Genomic DNA, 12,025 nt, shown 5'->3' with positions numbered 1-12,025 from the left:
GTGGATCACAACAAACTGTGGTAAATTCTGAGTTAGGAATACCAGACCATCTGACCTGTCTCCTGAGAAATCTGTATGCAGGTCAGGAAGCAACATGCTTCCTTCAAGGAGAAAGTCTTACCATGAAAAAAGTGTCAGTGGATCCAAACACTGTGCTTAGTGATGTAGTTAATTTACATTCCAGTGTGGGCTCCTTACTTCCTTCAGTTCAGTTCAGTCGCTCAGTCACATCCAACTCTTGGTGACCCTGTGGACCGCAGCACACCAGGCCTCCCATCCATCACCAACTCTCGGGTTTACTCAGATTCATGTCCATCGAGTCGGTGATGCCACCCAGCCATCTCCTCCTGTCGTCCCCTTCTCCTCCTGCCTCCAATCTTTCCCAGCATCAGGGTTTTTTCCAATGAGTCATTTCTTCACATTAGGTGGCCAAAGTACTGGAGTTTCAGCTTAAGCATCAGTCATTCCAAGGAATATTCAGGACTTATCTCCTTTAGGATGGACTGGTTGGATCTCCTTGCAGTCCAAGGGACTCTCAAGAGTCTTCAACACCACAGTTCAAGAGCATCAACTCTTTGGCGCTCAGCTTTCTTTATGGTCCAACTCTCACATCCATACATGACTACTGGAAAAACCATAGCCTTGACTAGATGGACCTTTGTAGCAAAGTAACATCTCTGCTTTTTAATATGCTGTTAGCCATAGCTTTTCTTCTGACTAGCAAGCGCCTTTTAACTTCATGGCTGCAGTCACCATCTGCAGTGATTCTGGAGTCTGAGAAAATAGTCTGTCACTGTTTCTCCATCTAGATGTCATGGAGTGAAGGGACTGGATGCCATCTTAGTTTTCTGAATGTTGATTTAAGCCAGGTTTTTCACCTCTTTCACTTCATCAAGAGGCTCTTTAGTTCTTCTTCACCTTCTGCCATAAGGAGGTGTCATCTGCGTATCTGAAGTTATTGATATGTCTCCCGGCAATCTTCATTCCAGCTTGTGCTTCATCCAGCCTGGCATTTTGCATGATGTACTCTGCATATAAGTTAAATAAGCAGGGTGACAATATACAACCTTGGCGTTCTCCTTTCCCAATTTGGAACCAGTCTGTTGTTCCATGTCCAGTTAACTGTTGCTTCTTGACCTGCATACAGATTTCTCAGGAAGTACGTAAGGTGGTCTGGTATTCCCATCTCTTTAAGCATTTTCTACAGTTTGTTGTGATCTACACAAACGCTTTGGCATAATCAATAAATTAGACATTTTTCTGGAATTCTCTTGCCTTTTCTATTATCCAACAGATGTTTGCAATTTGATCTCTGGTTCCTCTGCCTTTTCTAAAACCAGTTAGAACATCTGGAAGTTCACGGTTCACATACTGTTGAAGTCTGGCTTGGAGATTCCTTGAGAATCACTAACAGCCTAAAGAACCAGTTAGCTGGACCATGGATTTGAACACTTTGATAGGTTTTGTTTTCGACTTTGAGGATTTTCCCCCTAGTCTTCTACAGTTTTCCAGGCTTCATCAAATTTGATAGCTGATTTATTGTTTCCTTTATATTGAGATGATATACCAAAGCAGTCAACTTAATTTTCAAGAATAAAAAACGTCATTTCCTTACACTCCCATTAATTTACATGTTTATTAATGTTTAATAGTTACTGTAACAAGCATAACAGTTAGAAACAGGTTTGTGAATAAACACAAGCAACTTTCGCTAAGTACCCAACTCAGCGGGTAGGCCCAGAGTCACGCAGGTCTGCCCTGGAGCAGCCTGCTCAGCCATGAGTGATCCCTCGGTCTTCAGGATCAGGAGGTACATTTTACAGAGGGAAGAACGTGCATTAGGTTAAAGCCATGAGCCAGTGCAGAGGTAGCTGGTGGGGGTGTTTCTGCTCCCACTGCCCCACACAATCACTTATTAATGGTACCCTAAGTGACACAGCAGAAAAAACTTGAGCCAATAATCAAGCCTCTCACCAGCTAGCGCATAATTTGAACAAATCACTTCACCACCTCCATCTTTGGTTTTGTCTTCATTTAAATGGGATTCAGGAGGTAGTGTGTACAAGTATCGAGAAAGAATTTGAATTTGTAACAGCCGCTACCATTTTGTGAATGTGTAAATGTGCAAGGTAACGTGCAACACTTTACACTGAATGTGGCATTTGGTTGTTACAGTCACTTGGGAAACAGAGTTCATCCCTTTTACCCTTATATATGAGGACACTGCAGTCATTTTGGAGCCCTCAAAAATAAAGTCTGTCACTGTTTTCCATCTATTTGCCATAAAGTGACGGGACTGGATGCCATGATCTTAGTTTTCTGAATGATGAGTTTTAAGCCAACTTTTTCACTCTCCTCTTTCACTTTCATCAAGAGGCTCTTTGGTTCTTCTTCACTTTCTGCCATAAGGGTGGTGTCATCTGCATATCTGCTTGGAAGAAAAGCAATGACCAATCTAGAAAGCATATTAAAAAGCAGAGACATTACTTTGCCAACAAAGGTCCATCTAGTCAAAGGTATGGTTTTTCCAGTAGACATGTATGGATGTGAGAGCTGAACCATAAAGAAAGCTGAAGGCTGAAGAATTGATGCTTTTGAACTGCGGTGTTGGAGAAGACTGTTGAGAGTCCCTTGGACTGCAAGGAGATCCAACCAGTCCATCCTAAAGGAAATCAGTCCTGAATATTCATTGGAAGGACTGATGCTGAAGCTGAAACTCCAACACTTTGGCCACCTCATGCGAGGAACTGACTCACTGGAAAAGACCCTGATGCTGAGAAAGATTGAAGGCAGGAGGAGAAGGGGACAACAGAGGATGAGACGGCTGGATGGCACACTGCTTCGATGAACATGAATTTGAGTAGGCTCTGGGAGTTGGTGATGGACCGGGAAGCCTGGTGTGCTGCAGTCCATGGGGTCGCAGAGCTGGACACAACTGAGCAACTGAACTGATGAGGCCACTGAAATGAAGTGGGATTATATATATTAATAAATGATGAGTAGCAGGATTCAGTTTGAATCCAGGACTGACTGGAAAGACCATACACTCTTGAGGATACCCACTGCTTCTTATTTTTAAGGTATTCTCATTTGCAGCTCATGACTACTTTGTGAGAAGTAGAGTAGGTAATTACCACCATTGTCCAAACTGGGAAGCAGATTCAGAGTATAGTTGATTTGATATCTAGGTTATCAAGGTTAGCTACTTAGAAGACAGCCATAGAACAGACTTAACATATCACTCCTAATGTAACAATATACTATTAAGTTCAACTTTATTACAATTAAGTGCCAATGTGGCATTTATTCACCAAGTACAAACGCCTCACAGATCCTGCCCCACTTAAGCTCCCTGCCAACCTGTCACTAATTCTTATAGGATGAAGTGCTGACCCACATTAATATCAAAAGTACCTTTTCATCTCTTAACAGTGTATTAGTACTTACAGACAGCAGAAGAGCAAGTAACATTTAAAAACTCAGCTAAATTAATATTTATGGACTGTGTATCCCCAACTTATCTATACAAGTTATCACAACTGATATTCTGAAGACTACGGCATAATTATAACAAAATGGTGGTTGTGGTTTAGTCACTAAGTAGTGGTCCAACTCTTGCAACCCCAGGGACTGCAGCTTGCCAGGCTCCTCTGTCCATGGGATTCTTCAGGCAAGAATACTGGAGTGGGTTGCCATTTCCTTCTCCAGTGGATCTTCCCGACCCAGGAATCGAACTCGGGTCTCCTGCATTGCAGGCAGATTCTTTTCCAACTAAGCTACAAGGGAAGCCCAATAATAAGAAAATATTTACTTTTAAATAGCCCTTTGACTTGTGACAGGTAAAAAAGATTTCCTTGCTGCCCACTCCCGATTTTGTGAATATATGTTTGTTGTGACAAGCATGAACGTCTTAATACCATAAATATGATGGCAAACCATTGCTAACTTCCTGCCAGATGCTTTATGTTTGGCATGCGCACAGCTGTCTTATGTGCCATAGAAAGTAATAATCTGGATAGCTATAATTTTGCTTTTTACTGACTTGAACAAAATCCAGTAAGTGTTTCTGTCTTGTTTGTAGCTTTACAGTGATGGAAAAAAGTGAGCCATCAGTACTCTTGAGACACTAATATAACCACGCAAAACTGCCTGAGTTCTTGGAACACAATGTGTCAATCACAGATTAACTTGACTCTGTTGTAGGCCCAATCAGATTTTACAAACTGCATTTTATATTAGATAGAATAGTGTTAAGCTGGGTAAGGAAAGGATAAAAAGGTCAATGTAAACAACAGGAGAAAAATAATGTTAAGCACCATTTCTCAACAGCTTATAGTTAGAAATGGTTAATCACTACAAATGTTAAACCAGTTAGCCATTAAAGAAACTCCCTGGCTTGACCTATAACCAAGAACTAAAAAACAAAACAAGAAGGAAAGAAGAGAAAAAGCCACCAAATGCCTGTTTTATAATTTAACTCCGGTAAAAAGCAAAAGAAGGCAACCCAAGTGAGTCACATGGTGATCAGTGGTGATCAGTGGAGGCAAGGGTTATTTCTTAGTGTTAATCCAGTGTTCTCAGGCAGTTCAGAGCCATTTTCTCAAACTCCCAGTCTCCAAACTGGGAGAGGGGATGGCAAATAAACTCAGAAAAACGAGTGGTGTGGCCCCTCCATCCAATGTACCACGCAGAATCTGTCCAGTAATTCTAAACTCTGCAGATCACAGAAATGAGTCTCCCTTCTTTCTGCTTATCAGAGGACCCTCTGCCCAAAGAAGGGCAGACTCAGTAGAAATGAGCCAACTGTCCTCAAATCTAAATCTCTAATTTGCTCTCCATACCACAGCCAAAGTTAACCTTTCAAAGTGTAATTCTTGATCCCATCACTCTTAGTTAAAACTTCCCCCACCCCGCGACCCCCAAAAAATAAAAGCCAAGCTCTCTAGTATGGAACTTAGTGTTTTTGACAATCTAATGGTCCCGGCCCACCTTCCAGCCTTACCTTTCTCTTCTCTATTTCCCTCTATCTCATACTTCCTGTCATGAAAAGAGTTAAAACACACAACATTAAAGTTAACAAAATGAATATTACTGAATACTTCCCGAATGAAAAGGGCTATGGAAGACACTGTGGATAATGACAAGTGTGGGTAAAACCTTTTTCTCTTCTACTACCAACCTTCAGTTAGCTCTCGTGGTTCTACTTCCTTGGCAATCTAATGAAGTAGGTATGTTAACTATGTTACCTGGCAACATCCCTCAAGTAAAAATGATCCCCCTGATTAGTAAGTTTGCATCTGGACTCAGAGGAATTATAATGAACTATAAATACCTCATAAGCAGCCATGGCTTTGACGTTCCTAGGTGTGATAGCTCTCGAAACTGGCACATCCCTCGAGGGGACCCTGAAGTTAAATCTATGGAGTCATAGAAGAGACAGTGTCTCCTGTGGGACATGAGGTTTTTTAAGCCAAGCCGGCTCTGGGACCTACCTGATGTGAGGTTTGTTTCCTGGCACCTAAGCTTTCACGTGGGGAGATGTCTCCCAGGTGTCTCCATAAACTGCTTACACGGCCTGCTGTGAGGATCACATGCACTGATGAGGAATATGTGATGCTGCCTTGCCAGCCAGCTGTGGTTCCTTTCTGATATCTTCTGAGTAAACAAGCCCATAGCAGTTTTGTAAGTCTGAACCCAAGAAAACCCAATCATTTCCACAGCAACAAGACTGTTAAGAATATTTTAAATGAGGTTGCAGATGTTCTACAATCTGAACCCAAACTCATTCCTCTTTTTGCCTTTTTTAGCCTAACATATAGCCCTGATAAATCCCACCTAATCTCATACGCAGCTTTTACTCACCTTCCTCTGTTGTTACTCTTTTCTCCTGGGGATGCCCTCTTCCAGGTAACATATACCTCTCCACAGTCCATCCCTTCAGCCATCTGCTGAGGTGAAGCTATGGATGTTTTTCAACTCAAATGAATGGAGACACTGCATAGGTAAAGAATGGCAAGGAAACTCTGGTAGAAAAGCTAAGTACACAGTTCAGAGAAAAAGAATGGAAATTTACTGACAATAAAAATAGGTTAAGTTGGTGGAGAAATACAGCAATGGCACGTTAAAGGGTAAAATGTCCAAGGAGACTGTCCAGATCAATTTGAAGGATAGAAAAGAATAGAAAAGCAGTCTTCCTGCATTATTAGTCATGGGAAGAAACAAGGGAGCCCTGTATTAGCATCAGAAGTAGGTGATTTATAAGCGTTAGACAATTCAGTAATCTGTACCTTGGGAGAGGGAAGAGATGGCTGACAGTATTACAATGGAGATGGCATCTGCCAGCGTTCTGGGAGGGGATGTTGTTCCTACAAGTCAGCTCCAGTTCTACCTTCTTACCCAGATTATTCTAATCAGCCTGTCCCACTAGATTTGCCAGCTGACGTTAATTATGTAGTAGGGCTTTCATGGACATTGCAGGTTTCTTTCATCCTAAGCGATTAGAACTGCCTCTCTCTCTATCACAAAGTTGTCAATTACCCTAACTTGTTACACTTTAGGGCCAACTCTATCACTTCCAGACTCTGATAGTAAATTACCTTAAGAACCAAGGCACTTAAGATATGGCACTTAGAAAAAATTAGTTCTTCTGAAATGGCCAAAGGCTCTAATTCTTTTCCTTTAAGTGTGTGAACTCTTAGGTTAAATGCACCCATTTAAGAGCAGAACAGAGAAAGCCAGCCAACAGAGAAAAGAGGAATAAAGTGTATGTGTGGAGAGAGACACTGGCAAGAAATTATAGATATGGAGAGGAAAAGCAGCTCCAGCTCCTAACTTTCTGTTGTAGATGCCAGTTGCCTCTGAGCAACTGCACGTCCTGCCCTTGGATTCTTGGACAGAGAGCTATATCCCTTTTCCAACAAAACACTCTTTCTGTTTACATTAGTTTAAGTAATTTTCTATAACGTCACCAAAAAAGCCCTAAGACCAAAAGAGATGATTAGAAGCAAAGTGTAATGATGTAGATATACATAACCAAGTTTTATTATATTAAAAGATTCTGTTTATGTTATTTTAAAGAGAAAAAAAGGAGACAGAATTCAATTATAGCTGTTTTCTGTTGGGGTGTAAACTTCCCATACAGCTTTTTACCCTCAGGGGATCTAACACAAGGCCTCATATGATACCACATTTAACAAATGTTTACTGAATGGACATATAATTAAAAAATAATGAAATTCACTTGGCCAAACACTTTGTCTAATTGGGAGTTTTCAAAAGCACTTCAGTTCCAATTAATAAAAGATGTTCTTTATAATTCTCATTAGCATAATTCTATGATTACATATACACAAAGAAATGCTGTTTTCTATTCCCTGAATAGAATACTGAAAAACATGGTTTGGATTTGATTTATTCAGACTGTGTTAACTCATGGAACTACAAAGTCTGCTTAGTTGCAGTCCAAAAGACCATCCCAAGATTATCTCCATTCTCCTCTTTTTGGGTACAAGATAGAATTACATTTCCCCTCCTCCTTGAAGTTGGGTTGCAGTCATATGACTTGTTTGGCCAATGAAATGGCAGTGGAAGTTATATGTGTCATTAAAAGTCTTTAAAAGCCAATGTGCAATTTATCACATCCTCCCCCCGCCTAATAAACGTGGAAGAAGGTGTTAAGATGAGCATCTCACAATCCGGGGCGCTAAATGACTACTGGAACAGAGCTCTCCTGCTGACCCTAACTGGACACTTAGCATGACTGAGAAACAATCTTTTGTTGTTTTAAACCACTAAGACATGAGCACATAAATGAAGACAATGAATACCTTTGGCCTTCAACTTATCTTCAGGATGGTAACATTTTACATAGTATTGAATAATTTATAGCAGAGTATCCCCAACCTCCGGGATCTAATACCTGATGATGATCTGAGGTAGGGTTGGTGTAGTAATAATAGAAATAAAGCGCACAATAAATGTACTGTGCTTGACTCATCCTGAGACAACACCACCCCCCGCCCATTCTGTGGAAAAACTGTCTTTCATGAAACCCATCCCTGTGCCAAAAAGCATGGGGAGCACTGATTTATAGAATACTTTCTTATAGAAGTGTCCCTCATTATCCTGTTTCCAAATCCAAACACAAGAACTGAACGGAGTCATCCCTCATTCTCTCAACTCTCACTGCTTGCTATCGGAAACTCAACAGGCCAAATATAGTTGGATACGATATTTCTTGCTGTTGAAACACTTGCCATCTATACTCAGGAATGGAAATAATTTATAGTAAAGGATTCTTGATACATTATTTTATTTGCACTCTTAAAGCTGTTTTTCTACTACTCAGTACCTATTAGACTCTCAACATTCATTGAATGAACTGCATGCTGTCATCATTCTAATCTTACAAATAAGGAAACAGATTCAGAGAGGTTCATAAACTTACTGGAAACAACCCTGCACATTAATGGCACAATCCCAGATTTTCTGGCTCCAAATCCCTCTCCATTATGTACCACGCTTTCCAAGATGTCTTATAGCTACAGAATTCCAGGTCTGACAGTAATAGTCCAGTAGTGTTTAGAACAAAAAGCAAATGTTAATAATGTATCTATATCCAAGAATAATTAAAATCATCCTTTAAGGGGTTCTACTTGCCCAAACCTAGTTTAATTCAAGATCCCAAGTTCCAAAGATCCCAAGCTCCCTGAAGCACAGAACAACAGGAAGAAGTTCTAGAGATCATTTGGTCCAACAGGCAATTTGTAGAACAAGGAGGAACTGTAAAAGAACTCTGGGGGAAAGTAGTCGTTTCCTTTGATGTAAAACATTTTAAAATTCTGGGCTCCCTAGGTGGCGCAGGGGTAAAGAACCCACCTGCCAATGCAGAAGACGCAAAGAGATGTTGGTTCAATGCCTGGCTCGGGAAGATGCCCTGGAGGAGGAAATGGTATCCCACTCCAGTATTCTTGCCAGGGAAATTCCATGGACAGAGAAGCCTGGCAGATTACAGTTCAAGGGACTGCAAAGCGTTGGATACAACTGAGCACATACACACATTTTAAAATCGTGACTTTTACTTTCATCTTTACTTTGGCTCTTAATAAATTGGTAAACTTCAGGCCCTTTCCTCTCTCATTCTTATCAAATCTCAGCTATAAGAAATATTCACAAAGATTGCTTGAAGGATAAGCAATCCACCCACTTCTACAGGTTCAGTGGTTTTCAATTTGTGGTCCATATCAAATAAATTTGGAGGTCACACAATACATCCCCCTTTACAAAAGTAAACTGCAACATTAGCCAAGAAACTGAGAAAAAAAAAAAAACCTACTGAAATTTGTTATCTCAAACTTATTTAAGCTAAAATCTTATTTCAAGAAATAAACTACTGATTTCTCATGCCTCAGAACAGTTTGGGAAATACTATTCTAGGTAACTCTACACATTATGAATGGATCATTATAAAAGGCTTAACGTCTTTACAAAGCTTATCTTTAGAGTCTTACTATTGCTCTACACTGAAGTACATTGTTATCCAAAATTCATCAGTTTCTGTAGAGACACTTTAAAAATGTTGTCAACTGCATCACAACAATCTCTTTTTATTAGGCCCCATGAGAAAACCTTCCTCTCAGGCCTAATTATTGGAAAATGCTGGGCTTAGGCAGAAGAACTGGTTTGTTTTTATCTCAGAATTTGAAATACACTGAAACTTACTTTATTCCTCTTTCTTCCCCCTGGCTGCCAGCGATGTTCAGAGCCAAAACTGTGACTCGCCTCTAGTTCAGGATCTTAGGCACTTGGTATTATCTTACCCTTGACTTTTTTTCCCTGCTCTGCTTCAACTTTTCATTTAGTTTTGTTTTACCCCACAGTACCATATGGACACTAAGTTGCCTTAAATCATTTTTGTAACTATTATATACATCAAGTTCTACTTTCTTACAATTTCATACTGATTTCTCCCTACCTTTCCCAGTACCCCGAAATATCAGTGTCACCTTTGTGTAAAACTATTTACATAGCTTTGAGAAGCCAACAGAACATACGCATTCACAATACAGTCATATTCACTATGCTTAAAATCCAAAGAGGTCATTATTGGTTTTTCAGCGGTCTGATAATCAAAAAGACTTATTAAACTGTTTTTTAAACGGAAGGACAATTGCCATTTATTGGGTACCAATAACTGCTAGGCACTTAATACACAATACTTCCGTGTTGTTTTTTTTTAAAGAAGCAAAGAGATTGGCATGTACATTATCTCTGGAAAAATGCGCAAGAAACTGGTAATGTTGCTGGGTGGGGCGAGAAAGTGTATCTCTTCTGTACTGTGAATTTTGTAAATGTATCATTAAAAAATTTTTTTTAATGAATCGGCAATAAAGACGGCAGAAATGCTTTACTCGTTAATACAGCAAACTTTCTTCGTCATGTTTTGATCTCTGCGTACGACTGAAATGCCTAAATGAAAAAGTTTCAACCAGAACTGAAACGCCTAAATGAAAAAGTTTCAACCAGACACGCTGGTTTTTCTTGAAATAAAGTCTCTTTCTTATTTCCCACACTCCCAGGGTGAGGCAATTACTTAAAATCTTAGCTTATGGTAGCCTCAGGGTAACAAGGGGGGAAAAAAAAATCCAGAATGGTTTCCAGTTAAGTTTTATTGGTAGAAGAGGACGGGGAGGAAGCACCGATTCTGGACAGCAGCCCACCGGCCGCAAACGCCGCGTCCAGAACTTTGCTTAACTCGAGAGCGGCCCAGACGCCGCTCCGGGCTCGCGACTGAGCGGCCGGAGGCCGGACCGCGGTTCGAGCCCCGGGAGGTCCCCGCCTGGCCCACCCTCCGGAGGCACACGACCGGGGCCGCCTCCCCGAGGGCCCGGCGCGAGGGTCGCGTGGGGGCGGGGAGCGGGCCTCGGTGCGCCGCCGACCCGCCGCGGCCCCTTCCCCGGCGCCGAGGAGGAAGTCGCACTTACCGCGTCGCGCTCCGCAGGCGGCCGGGGGTCACGGCGGGGCGGGGCGGCCAGGCGGGCGGAGGGCCGGCGGGAGGCGGGGGCCGGCGGGCCGAGGGGAAGGATGCTCGGCCCCTCGGGCGCCCCCAACCCCTTCCCGGTGGCCTCACGCCCGCCGCCGGCCGGCCCGCGGCGGGCCGCTCCTGCTCCGTCAGGCGGTGCGAGGCCAGGGGGCGAGAAGCTCGGCAGGCGGCGCGGGAGGGGGCGAGCCGGCGGCCGGGGGTCGGGGCCCGCTAGCCCGGCAGTCCCGGCGCGGCGCGAGCAGCTGCCCGCCCCGCCCCCTTCCGCCAGGCCCCGCCCCCTTCCGCCAGGCCCCGCCCCCCCGTCGGCCCCTGGCCCCCGGAGGCCGCAGCCGCCGCGGGGTTGGTGGTTTCCCTTCCCCCGGCCTGGTGCGCGCCGACGGCCCGGCCAGTGCGGGAAGGAAGGGGAGCGGCGGGGGGCAGCCGGGGGCGCTTGTGGGAGAGGGGGACGTCAGGCTGGGTGGGGCTCGGGGGAGGGGGCGGGGCGCGGAGGCCCTGACAAAGATTCCGGTTGTTTCCTGCCCCTTGAAACTGGGATAAGGGAAAATTCCTGGGGGTGGAAGTTTAGGAAGAGGTCCCTCTGCAGGGCTGGAAGGCGATCAGAGAGCCGGCCTGTGTGTTTTGCTTTGTTTTCCTTTTTTGATTCCTTGGAGGACAGCACTGTTATTGTTCTAAAGCTTTGGGGGAACTCACCAAGAGTTGCCTCTTTCCTCCAGACTCTCTACCCTTTCCGCATGCAACACGCTGGTAATTATTGCGCTCCATAGTGGGTTTGTGGATACGTGACCTGATAATTACGATCCTCAACTTTGGGGTCATAATCATTGTTTTCTAGTGGTGGGATAATCGGAATTCCACTGAAGTTGGTCCTTCTTCATTCCTCTAGCCAATATATATTAATGCATGTACATATATATATTATATATATATATATAGTGTGTGTGTGTGCGTGTATATGTATATATGCCAGGTGCTGAGAATTCAGTT

The 12,025-nt window shown here is 43.1% G+C and overlaps 1 protein-coding gene across 3 annotated transcripts in view; it reads right to left on the bottom strand.

Annotated features, from left to right (window-relative positions):
• Positions 1-11,241, bottom strand: part of KLHL5 (kelch like family member 5) — an 83,325-nt gene extending 72,084 nt beyond the window's left edge. For 2 of the 3 annotated variants that reach the window (XM_065907467.1, XM_065907468.1), the window contains exon 1: positions 10,983-11,241. The gene's annotated coding sequence lies outside the window, so the exon portion shown is untranslated. The remainder of the gene's footprint in view (positions 1-10,982) is intronic. The other variant, XM_065907469.1, reaches the window with a different exon arrangement.
• Positions 11,242-12,025: the final 784 nt, after the last annotated feature.

This window comes from Muntiacus reevesi, chromosome 16 (genome assembly GCF_963930625.1).
Source record: "Muntiacus reevesi chromosome 16, mMunRee1.1, whole genome shotgun sequence".
In the NCBI taxonomy this organism is placed as follows: Eukaryota; Metazoa; Chordata; class Mammalia; order Artiodactyla; family Cervidae; genus Muntiacus; species Muntiacus reevesi.
This window is presented reverse-complemented; position numbering and strand designations above follow the sequence as displayed.